A 12,906-nucleotide genomic window follows, 5' to 3' on the forward strand; every position below is an offset into this window, starting at 1 on the left:
ATTGTAGCTGTGGCATTCCACCTCTTGTGCAGAGCTGCTGGCTCTCTGGAGCTTGCGAGGGCGTGAATGTTGCTTCTGTATTTTTTTTAGGGGGGGGGCTCGTGGCGTGGGTATCGCGGTGATGCAGGGGCCTGTTGGGCATCAATATATCAGCGTTTCGTTCAACTTTGAGGCACGAGGGAGACACGCATGTGGAGAAATCGTTCTCCAAATCCACACCGCATGCTAGTGTGTAGTTGTCACAACTGTGTGGGTGTTAAAACAGTAATATCTTGAGGGGTGAGACAGAAATAGTTAAAGGCTTCACATGATTGGCCAATCCAGAGCTCACGTGACGGTGTTGGCAGCACCAGCAGCATCAGATCGCTTTCTGAGATCTCACATGTTAGTTATGGCAATGTGTTGTAGGCCCAGAAGTTGCTGTAGCCTGCATTTCAAGGCATAATTACACAGTGTGAATTTATCCTGCAGAGCTGCATCCTGCAGACTCTCTGACTCCTCTAATACTCCAAGTGTATTTCCTGTATGAGCAGTGTAGCCTAAGTGATGTCCCATGGCTGTAATTAACTTGACATTAGGAGTGTGATGTATAATTGGATGTACATGCACACCACTCGGTGTGCAAGATGAAGCCCAGCTAGTGGAGTACTTGGGAGAAAGTGCAGGACTGAACTGCTGTGTGCTACCTGCTATCGGTGTTTTTCCATCACATAACTGTGGGTTGTTTGGTTCTTTGCTACCCAACCAGAACCTGCAGGTGCAACACATCAACATCCCGCCGCATCAGTCATTCAGAGACTGGGCTGTACCCGGCCCTCTTCAGTGTATTTTGAACAGGCTTTCGACTCAAATCCAAGTTAGATGAGGCAGATATGTTTGAATCTGTGTTTCGCAGGGTGGATTATTTTTGTGTTCGCCTGTTAGATAAGAACTAAATAGGACATCGGCTCAGAGTTTGATCTATTCTTAGAGCAGAATCAGCAAGCCTCAGAGATGACTGAATATCCCTGAAGTCCCTGCATGCTCTATTTAGACCATGACTGACAATATTTGATGTGCGCCGTTAGACAAGACAGCTCAAATGGTATGTGTGTGTGTGTGTGTGTCCATGTTTGTGCATCTGGGTTGTTGACATTTGCCTGGTTGAGGAAGTATACACGATTTGACCTCCATGTTCTCCATTTATGCCCAAAAAAGGGATTAATATGTCATATGAGTCTTTCTGTGATGTTCTTTAAAAATTTCTAACCTACTCTCCTGTTATTTTATGCGCTATTTTTTTATGTCTCATTCTGCATTTCCGTAGCTTAGCAACTGTGATGCAGTGCTGATAAAACATCATGCATAGCTTTGCTTTGTGGTATAGTTCCTTCACTAGAAATACTTTGTGTAACTTGTCCATGACATCTTACATTTATAGTTTACAGTATGCGCAGCACAAAATAGATTTAACCTTGCAACGAGGCAAAATAATGTAAAGTGCACAGAGGAAAAATACAAGGAAGTAAACAAGTTTTAGAGATTGATCTTAGCTGTATGGTTAACAAACACAATGCATTCCTTTCTTCTCCTGCCTCGTGTTTTCATCCACTGCCTCTAAATCACTGCTAACTGATTTTCCTTTCTTTTATCTTTGAAGAAAAATGCCGGGAATTTCAGCCCCTTATTTATCACCTCACAATGAAGTCAAGCTGCCACCAGACAAGATGAGGAGCAGCAATCAGCCTGCAGGTGAATACACAAAATAGGAAGACGTGCATGATGAACGCCGACGTTGTTTGCTTCCATATCGGTAACAACCCACGACAGGGTTGCGAAGCGCAGAAGCAAGCGTGCATCTTTTTGTCTTATGCAGCTTGGGTAGCTTTAAGAGTGAATCCAAGAGGTCAAACCAGAAGATGCTGGAGGCTTTCAGAAAGTTTTGCATCTAGATTCATCAGCCAGCGATGGAGCTTTGCTGGTGGTTGATTGTTGTCCATATTTTGTTGAGCTGTGTGACCATAGTGGGCTGTGTGTGGGTGTGAAAAAGCCAGAAAGAGACACAGACTAAGCCTGAATTTTGAAATACTTAAAAATATATATATTATTTTTATTATTTAGTATCAAATGTGATTTTTTAAGTGTGTTGCTGTAATTCTCATAAACCCTTTCAAAGCAAAAGGGGCATTAGGAGACACATTTACTGCCATTTTTATTTTGTGTAAATGTCAGTTTTATACCTTTCACATATATGCAGGAATATGCATACAGGTTGTAACAGCCGTAGACTGTGGCCTGCAGCTATGAGAGAGTGCAAATGGCCCGATCTAAGCGAGTGAAGTAGGACCTCCATGTTGAATTCCATCATTTCTTTTCTTCCTTTGAAGTATTAACATTTTTTACGTCGTATATCACCCCCTCCTCCCCCCTTTCCCCTCCATCATTCTCACACTTAGACACACACGCATGCACGCACTCACAACTCTCTTTTCATTCTCATACATTCAGCGTTTTATCCCTTTAAACACTATGATCCTATTTGTCAGGTGGAGTGTGTGGTAGGTGCAGGGGAGGTTGCCGTGTAATCTTTGCTGCGGTTCTTTATCCCGTTAGGAGAGCGGAGGCGTAGGGCTCACCCAAGGTTTGGACCTGCTCATGTGGAAAGAGTGTTTGGGTGGCTCTGTCCTTTTTGCCCCTAATGCCTTGATGAGCCACCCTCCCCTTCATCCAAAAATCTCTGATTGCTGGGAGCAAAGCATCGATCAGCATAAAGCTATAGCATATGCATAATTCGGTTTTAGCAGCAGCATTAAGTGAAAACTGTAGAGTGACTCATAAGGTTAAAGATTATTGAAAAAATAGATCATTTTAAGGCTGCTGAGAAACATAACCAAAAAAAAAAAATGATATAATTGCAGTTATTGGAGCAAGATGGAAACAGCAACATTCCTGGCTTTAAGGCCGTCAGAGCGTTCCCTCCAATTCCCTCTTAAATAGTCGAGAATAAGGAATTAAACGGTAAGTACATATTGTTAGCAAGGTCAAATCTTCGTGGTTCCACAACCTTGAAGCTCAATGGAAAGCTCAGTTATTCAAATTTAGGATGGAGTTCTTTGAATCGCCCAGATTTTCCCAAGCTTTACATTAGCATATGCAAGGAGCGGCCTGTGCTGCTGTTTTCTAAAGTGGATGTAAATTATAACCTCAGTATTATACAGGCTGATGGGAGATAAATCTCTGCAGTAATGCATTGCAGTGAATGGTGAATGGGGGTGGGGGGTGGTATTGTACAGGGTCTGAAGTGTGTGTGTGTGTGTGTGTGTGTGTGTGTGTGTGTGTGTGTGTGTGTGTGTGTGTGTGTGTGTGTGTGTGTGTGTGTGTGTGTGTGTGTGTAGTACTGTACAATAGCCCGTGGCAGATGGAACACAGACAAGCACTTGCTAATAGTCATGCTAAACTCTCTTTTCACTGGCTTTAGTTTCTACAGATTTTTCCATAATTTCTGAGACAAATTAGAAATTTTAAGTCGGATGCAAAAACTAAAAAGAAAAAGAAAAGAAAAAAAGAAAGAAAGGGAAAAAATATGCGTTTCAATGTTGGTGAAAGAATTTTGAAAGTGTGCGCACATCGTTTTAAAACAAATATTAACACAGGGAGATTACTAAGTCGAAATTTGCACTTGTGCGGTCCAAAAGGCTGAGAGGCTTCAGGCCTCGCGAGCAGAGTGGAGATCTCTTTGGAATCCCTATGCAAACTAGGGCTTGAATAATGAGATGTATTTATGAAGGGCTGGGAAGGGGGTCCTGCTTTTGAAAGCCAGTAGGCTGGAGCCTGAATGGGATAGAAGGAGGAGAAGGGTTGGTGTGTGTGTGTGTGTGTGTGTGTGTGTGTGTGTGTGTGTGTGTGTGTGAGAGAGTTGGGGGGGATCTTGAACAAGGGGGAACCAGGGTGTGTATGTGTGTGTGTGTGAAGGGGGGTACAAGGGGCCCCCAGCAGCCCAGGCCTCGGCCAGGCAGCTGTGAAAAGGGGTCCCGTCTTTTTCCCACGCCCAGCAAGACGCGAAACACTGCCGCAGCTCGCTAGGGTCAAGTCCCATCGCTAATATATACACACATACATGCACACGCATGCACACACACATACAGCAAAGAGCTTGTTAATTTGCAAAAGTTGTGCAAATTAACAAGCTGTCTGGGAAGCTCTGCGACACGGGGACACCTGCTATTCTCCCAGAATGCTTTGCACTCCCATCAAGGGGCCACTGGGCCTTGATGAGAGAACAATTAGGTCATAACTTCAACTTGAACTTAAAATTCTGCTGAGCATTGAAGGGAGCCTGGATTTCTTTCCTTTCATACTCACATTGTGATCTTGTTTGAGCGTTGTTTGTTTTCGAGTAGTTTAATTCTAATATTTTTAAAAAGCTTTTTTTATTTTATTTACTATGATGGAAAGCTCTGATAGAGCTCTTGTGCAGCTTCTGATATGTCCACTCACACAGGCTCCAGAGACAAACTTGATCTGAGACCTTAACTGTCAACTTGGCATTGTCTGCACACACACGCACAAAGAGAGAGATGCTTCAGAGAAACAAAAGGAAAAAAAGCACAAATGGGGAAAAGTTTACAGAGAGATGAAGCAGCTTTTGAGGATCATTTTAGAGCTTAACCTCAATGCGACGTTTTGTCCCTCAGTAAATACAAAATGTTATCTGATGAATAACAGATAAATAATTATAATCAGAAAAAGGAATGAAAATAATTCCCTTTAATTCAGGTGATCATCTGGTGCCTCTTTACCCCACATTTTGTGTTGCATGTGTCAGTTAGTTTGATCATGAGTTCATGTAAACCTCTCTGAAATGCCGTCCGTGGCAGCGGCTGCTCTTTTTACCTCCTTCCCGATGAAGCTAGGGTCCCACCCATGGCTTCTTTCTATCTCTCTCTCCAGATACTGGCACACCAATCAAAATGGTGCAGCACTCACTTCCCTCCCCGTTCGTCTCCGTCGCTGCTTCTGAGCAGTGTCACACTAATTCGGTTCCCCCTGCTTGCACGGGCTCCTCACTTTAATTCCACGCCACGAAAAAACATGCCCACCATCCCCGCAAATAAATTACCATGCATCCTCTCTCCCTCTCTCTCCTTCGCCCCTTTTTTCCTTTTTCACCCCAACTGTCCCTCCCTCCTCTATCTCGTCCTCCCCTCCTCATTATCATGTTCCCTCCTATTCAGATGAGTTTCAAATAGAGAGGGGGACCCTTCTAATTAGCTCTGTAAAGATGCTTTGTCGTGGTCAGTGTGGCCACCAGTGTGTGCATTGAGAGAGGATGTGTGACAGCTAGTGTAAGCATTGAGAAAGTGTGTATGGGCCCTTAATGAGGTTTGTTAGCTGAGTGTGTATCCTGCTGTTTGAATACATCCTCAGCAGCCTTTGAAGGAAGGGAAGAGATGAAGACAGCGAAGGAGGAGAGAGAGAGAGAGGAGTCTGTCAGCCTGGCAGGTTGCAGGATGCAAATGATGCATTTGTGCCCGGCGTGGTTTCCATTTGAACAGCAAATGAGATGAGAATAATGTTGTATGTGTGTGCTGTACATGAAAACTGCAGGAAATATGCTGGGTCATCATGCTCATCAGATGTTCGGAGGATTTCCTGTGCTTTCAAATTTTGCGATGAAAATAAAAACCCTTTGGGGATTTTTAACAAATATATATTTATATAAGACACTAAAGCGAGCAGAGAATCCAAAAGCAAGCAAATGTTTGCTGAAAATTAATCTACCAGTTCAGCATGATCGTAGCTCCAAGAAAGTCGTCTGTAAACAGTTACTGGATGAATGTGAGGCAGGTGCAGTGAGGGACTGATTCAGGTCATCGTTTGCGTCAAAGGGCAAGAAAAAGCCTGCAAGCTAGTTCCATAAAGAGGAGAGGGCATTATTGTTGCAGAGTATTAGTCTTTTTGTGGTGAAGTCAGAAAGAAACAACGACGGAAGGCTCAGTCAACGTAATGATTCAATTAACTGGCGATCAACTAAAAAATTGTGGAAATAAAAAATATATATATACACATAGACATACATATATATATGCAGAGTGAAGGTAGTGGCTGTGGTGGCAGAGTGGAGGAGATTAGAAATGGCTGGAAACAGACGAGAGCTGAAGGTGGAGGGTAGACGGCAGAGAGAGGAAAAAATAGGTTAGGAAATGAGGGATTGTATGGAGCCAAAGAGCCGACCTGCTGGGCCTGCCTGCTGCCTCAGAGATTGTAAACTGTCACTCAGGATGCAGACAGACAAGCAAGACAGACATCATTTGCCCATTTTACCCTCGAATACTGAAACTGTCATCCAAGCAGCCCCCCTGCCCCTTCCTTTCTGTTTTTTTTGTCATCCCTCCCTCCATTTGCAGTCACTTTTGTTTCTGTACATACAGCTAAATGAACTGCCCGGTCTTTTTTCCCCCCTCTGTCACAGTTCCTCCGATACTTCCCTTTCCTTGGGTCGCTTTCTCTGTTGATGAAATGAGTCAGCTCCCAGTACACTCTCCCCTCTCATTGTTGGATGGTTCGTTGCCTCTCCATAGGAGGTAGAGAGTGTTTGGGCTTTTTCCCCTGTTTTACCAGTTTAGCAGTGTAATCCTTTACACTGGCACAATGAGCTCTCACTCCAGCCATGGGATCCTATTAGGCTCCCAGAGAGACACAGGATCTCCATAAACATTTTCCAACTACTCCTCCACCCCCAGCCCCACTACCTCGTCACCACCTATACAGCCTGCTGGCCTTAAACACTGTCAAACTGATAGTTTCCTTTATACATTTTAAGCAGAAGTCGCCCCTTTGTTTTGCAGGAGATTTTTACCTGTCTGGGAAAAGGAAGGTAGAATAAAAGCTTTTACACCTACATTACCAACGGATTGTTAACGCTGTCAGCTTCACTCCCAAAACAGTGCTCCCTTACAACCATGCAGAGTGTATAACAAGCAACTCAGAACGAGCAAATGCTTGTTATACAGTCTTTGGATGACCACTAAAGATGTTTCAAAAATGCTGAAGTCGTTGGAGATGATGTGATTCCTGCTCTCTGCTGCAAATATGAAGCCATTAAAGTGCAGATAAATTCCCATGTCCTTCATTTCATGCACATACTGTACATCAAATTCATCTCTGAGTTTCACTGGAACAAACAAAAGCAGGCAAACAATTTGGTCCTTCAGATCCAATGAAAAAAAAAAAGGGGGGGGGGAGTTGGATGTAGTTAAAATGCACCTGCATCAAAAATGCTGCTGCTTTTATTACCAGTTGGTAAAATTTGTATGAAGAGTCTGACAGGGACACGGTGGAAGAAATGTGGAAATAAGGTCACCAGGCAAAAACAGACGAGGGGCGTTGCAGTTATATGTTAAATGTAAAGTGAAGTGTACATTTTATTCAGTAATGTGTTTTATTTTAAAAAAATGAATGCACAAACTGTTTGCTGGGTTAGTATGTATCACCAGAGCATGCCACTGAAAACCTGAATAATGAGGCACCTCTATGGCTTTGGTTGAACACGTATACCAAAAGACTGCAGAGGTCTGGCTTCAGTTCCACCCTGAATGCTTTCCTGTTTGTCAACCCTCTTGCTCTCTCTCCTACTTTCCTGTTTATTCTCTACTTTATTGTCCAATAGATGTTAAAAAAAGGAAAGAAAATAAAAACATGAATAAGAGAAGCCCATAATACGAAACCATTAAAGAACTTTTGCGTTAGTTTATATGGATCCACCAAGCATATAATATAATATAATATAATATAATATAATATAATATAATATAATATAATATAATATAATATAATAGTCTGCAAATCCCCAAAATACAGCTTGCTATCCTGGCTTGGTACTGGCTATGTGTGGTTTGTTCAGTATGGCTCCATCTATTTCTTGAAAATGTCCCAAGCATATTTTTGACAGGAACCCAAAAAAATTGCATTATTTATATTTAAATAATATACTAGACAAACCCCATAACCACATATGTGTGATCAAAGACAGATCTGCTTCTTTCCAGGCTCTTCTTCACAGCGATTAACTAACAAGAAGAACATATGTTCTACATATTAACCGCTCCGAAGCAGAGGCTGAATCACGCTATTATTTCTCCTCATTAATTCTCCTACAAATGAAATACAGAACCAGGCATCCTTAGTAAATTGCACACTGCAAAATATCAGTTAGCACAAATATTTCTAATGTGGCGTCTTTAATTCATGCTTTGAAAGTCGTTTCATGGGATTCGGAATAAACCATCTGTTAGTAGTCTTTGCTTTTCCCACATCATATTTTGCACCACTGTAAATGCGCGAATAGCTTCTTCACGGTGCTCGCTCATAAAATTGACAACATGCGAGCGGGACGGAAAATAGATGGAACGTCTGATGCTGACGTTGGTGACGTCTCGCTGTTTTGTTCCTCAAGTCCAAAGCCATGGGTCGCAGGGCCTCCCCTCTGCTTCTCTACCTCCCTCCTCATACACAAATATCCCTCAATCTCCTGTTTGTCTCTCTCCTCCTGCACCCCTCACCCTTCCTTCTCCTCCCATCTTGATAATGCAGCTCTTTTCTTTGTCACTGGGTGGAGGGCTGCCCTGAACCAACATTGTGCCCTATGCTGGCTGTAGTGGGGGCCCCTATTGTGTGTGAAGGAATGGCGAGTTAACACCCATGTCTGAACTCTCTCAATGGCTGCATTGTGTCTGAATCTTCCTCCGGCTCGCTGGGCTACTCCCGTTGCTCCTTCCATTATATGATGAAAACACGCACATTACTGTAAACTTAAATTCCCTAGCAAACTATCCCATGACTGGCTATAACTGTGTTAATCGTTTTCCAGGAGAACACACCGAGCTGAGTCTCTCAGCTGATAGAAACTAGGGCCAGTGTGTGCAGGTTACTCGGGGAGGCTCCTTCAATTCTTATTTTTTAAAGAAAAGAACAAAGAAGCACAAAGGATTATAGCGTATTAGCATGATAACAGGTTTCAGAATACTTTTATAATATTTCTACATGCATATTGGTACTGTTGTTAATAATTCCTCACGGTTAAGGTTAAATGTAAATGATTTTAACGTGAAAAATTCATATTTGTGCATAACATTTTAGAAAAACGAACAGAAATTGATGCTTCTGTCTTTCATACAGCATGTTGAGAATTTTTATTCGTTTCTGTACAGCAGTGGGAGCCTTGGGGCGGGTTACAAAAGAGCAAGTTGGCGTTTTCTTCCCACGTATTTTTAATCAAAGTGTTAGTGTTTGCATTTGCATTTGCATTGAGCAGAGGGATGCTGAATGCCAAAGGTGAGATTTTGAAAAACACTCTCTATTTTCCCTTTTTCAGATGGAAACAAGGGTGGGTGGTTGGAAGGCTGGATAAAGGCTGCTGGATGACTGAACTCAGAGACCCGGCGCAGCTCATCATCATTGCCATGGGCTCTTGTCTTCTTCCTCTCCTCCTGTGGCTTGTACCTCCATCCAGGGGTCCAGTAGAGCCAGTGAAGCCCAGGCGGGGAGCTAGTGAGTGGGCCGGGAAGGATGGAGAAGGTCCCCAAAGGCTCAGATCACCTCTGGAGCTACCGGCATGCAGGAGAAATCAATATGAAACAGAAAACCTTCACAGCTCTGAGTGGGGTTTCCTGTGTTTTAAGTGTGTGGCCTACGGGCCTGCAGACCTCCAAAAGACAGGTCCTGTGTGGTTCTCTCAGCTGCAGCCCTGGCTCCTTGGACTGGACCTCAGTCCCAATCTCCACTGGCTGTGTGTGTGGTTCTGCTGAAGGGGATTTCTCCCCAAATAATACCCAATGCCCAGAACGTTGAAAGACTGCCAAGAGGGATGCTCCTTTCTCTTGCCTTTTTTTTCCATCATAAGATTGACGTATCCCCCCAACCTCCTGCCTCGGGCTGATAAAAAAAAAAAACAAAATAAAAAAAAAAACACAGTTCGGGAGCTCTACTTTTGACTCATTCTCCATCCTCGACTCGCCCGTTGTTTATTCCCCCAACTAGTTTTTACATTTGACAAAGAGACAGATCTTTATTTTCTCTACCACTCGCTTGGCTTGCTGTTACTATGGTGAGCTGTAGACACGTGTCTGTTCAAACAAGAAATACTGGCACACGAAGTATGAGCTTTTTTTTTTCTCCATGATGTCTATTATTCAATTTCAGACTGTTTAAAAAAAACTGACTGAACAGCAAAGAGGGCTGGAGATCATAGAGCAGAGAGACCTTGTAGTGGAGATGGTAAAATGGCAAGTATCTCTCTTTAGCACTTCACATTTTCCACTCTATGAACTACTCTGAATGTGCTGTCATTACATCACACATTGCCTAAAATAGCCTGTGACAGGGAGAGATGGTAACTCGGCATCCTTTGAGGCCGATTTAGGATTACAGCTGTGAAAAAAAAGAGGTGTTTCTTTAATTATAAGATGCCACTCGTGCTTTCAATCTGTACTCTCGCTGTATAATTCTTATCTACATCACAGAGCCGTGTGTGTGTGTGTGTGTGTGTAAATGGACTGTATATGTTTGGCCTTGAGTGTTTGAGCTGCGAGCAGCAGTGTGCACCCACATCTCCCAAACTGCTGTCGTCGTCACAGTAATGCGGCGTGGTTGTTTCCATCCAGATGGGCACAGCTTCAGACAAAATGGCTGCCAGTCTTTCCCTCTGCCAAAAAATGGCGAGTGCATCCCCGTTGTCTGCCATCTGTGCGTCAGTTAGCTGTTGTCGTCGAATGCAAATCAAGGCTAATTGCATTTGCATAACCTCCGAACATCACGTCGTCGGCATGAGCTGGTAATTGATCCTACGAAGGCACACATTGGCGACAAGCGAGCAGGAGCGAAGTGATGTTTTAAAGCGTACTCCATGCCGTTTCTTTTTGGGTTTTGGGGGGGGGGGGTTTCTTTCAAGGTGCGAGTATTCGCACCCAGAAATGTGTTTGATAGGTGTTCGGTCCATGCTAGATCAACTGTCTAGACATACTGTGCCATATGGTGCGCTTGCTTGCATGTGATTCCCTCGCATGCAAATGTGACACTGTACAAAAGATTAAGCTGGGGCTTTGTTTAATCAGATCGCGCTCTGTCACGCATGCACACTCGCAGTTGGGGTTTTTTTTTTTTTTTTTACACACAGACATACATAATGCACAGATGAAAGCATTAAGCAAACAGAGAGGCTCAGACATGCACACAGACTCTAATTAAGTAGGGATCCATAGGCCCAACAAACTCCAGACACACAGACCATAATAGTCTCATTTTCATGCACATGGGTGTCTGGTTACCATGGCACTGAGCAAATCATGGGGTGACTGATTTTGCTAGAAAAGAGCTGCAGATGAAAAATATAAATAGGCCGCAGCACAAAAATTGCCGCCTGAAGACTGGCGGATTTTAGCTTTGAAGTATCGCATGAAAAACGGGAGACGCCTCAGCTGCACCTATTTGAGACTTTGGAAATGCACCTTTTTCTAAAATCGGGGGGGGGGGGGATACAGAATGCGTTTGATCCCGTAACCATGCATAATAGCATTCTGCACAGCTCCTCACAGCCGCTTTGTGTAAATGAACATGTCACGTTTTCTGTATTACAGTTACGGCACTGCGTCATTGTGTAGTCGCATCTGATCGAGCAGGTCTTGTTTTTCGGTGTTGGGGGGTAGTGGTGGTGGGGCCGTTAATTCAAGCAACAATGCGGCGCTCGCATTTGCATTTGCCCATCAAGGCAGCTGCTGCTGCGCCAGTACAGTTAGGTCTACTGTGGGCAGCAAAATGGCGGTCACGCAAATCATAGGGTCTGTCTGCTGGTCGTGGGAGCTGAGGAGAGAAGAGGGAGGAGGCGTGGGGGTGGGTTGGGGTTGGTTGGGGTGGGGGAGATTTTGGGGTGTCTGGTTTGGGAGAGGGTTGTGGGGTCTAGACTGTAGGATGGGATTGGCGGGGTGTGCACAGGAGGGGAAGATGGAGTTGGGGCGGGGGTGTAAGTGGAGAGGTTATTATTTGATGAGGGGGGCGTCTGGTTTTAGGAGAAACCATTAATGAGACACTGGAGGGTGGTGGTGGGGGGAGTTTAGTTTGTCTGCATTTGTGCAGATTTGTCTGCATTTCGGCCATTTGCATAGAACGGCGAGGGTGCCCATATGCTGCGCGGCGAGGCAAATTCAGTCACAGTCTTTTGAAGGTCTCCCTCGCATGATCACACGAGAGAAGAGAGTGTTGCGCCCGTCCGTGTTTGGCGGTCACATTATTTGTGGGAGAGCAGCAGACGCGCGCTCAGAGCCCGTTTCTCACAAAAAACACGTAAACACCCCTACTACACAGGAGCCTCGTGTTCGTTGCATCACCGTTTCTGTCCAGCCAATGTGGAGCTGCTTTCAGCCAATGACAAACGGCAAAGAGTCAGGAAGAGGAAAGAAAGGCGAGGCGAGTCATGAGTTTACCCTTGATGTGCTGGAGAAGAGGGAACAAGCAAAACAGAGGGATGCAGAGGATAGTGGGAAGGGGAATGGCGACACGAGACCAGCGCTTTGCAAGATAGCGGACCGAGTTTTATGGTGAAAGAATACAGACGTTTATTAGAAATATACATGATCGCCGTGCTGTGCTGAATCAAAGGGTTTTTTGTGTGTGTGCCAGTCAGACTGATCAATTTGAGAGGGAAGAAGGGAAAAGGAAAGCTCGCCACCCCCCCATAGTATGCACTGAGCTGTGAAGACAGTGCATGAGGCCCACAAATGTCAGACAGTCAGACACAGATACAATACTGATCTCCATAATTACCTGTATGAATACAGCCGTGTTTAAAGTGTGATTGTCCTCCGTGCAGGAGGTCTGAGCTCGGAGCGTGGGAATCTAGCGAGCAGATATGCAGAACAGTCGGCTGCCGGCGAG

The 12,906-nt window shown here is 44.3% G+C and overlaps 1 long non-coding RNA gene across 2 annotated transcripts in view; it reads right to left on the reverse strand.

The window, feature by feature from the left end:
* Positions 1 to 11,579: 11,579 nt before the first annotated feature.
* Positions 11,580 to 12,906, reverse strand: part of LOC113010404 (uncharacterized) — a 10,936-nt gene continuing 9,609 nt past the window's right edge. For both annotated transcript variants that reach the window (XR_003270342.1, XR_003270341.1), the window contains one exon: positions 11,580 to 12,906. This exon is cut by the window's right edge and continues 570 nt beyond it. This is a non-coding gene — a long non-coding RNA (uncharacterized LOC113010404).

Source organism: Astatotilapia calliptera, chromosome 18, assembly GCF_900246225.1.
Source record: "Astatotilapia calliptera chromosome 18, fAstCal1.2, whole genome shotgun sequence".
Classification (NCBI taxonomy): Eukaryota; Metazoa; Chordata; class Actinopteri; order Cichliformes; family Cichlidae; genus Astatotilapia; species Astatotilapia calliptera.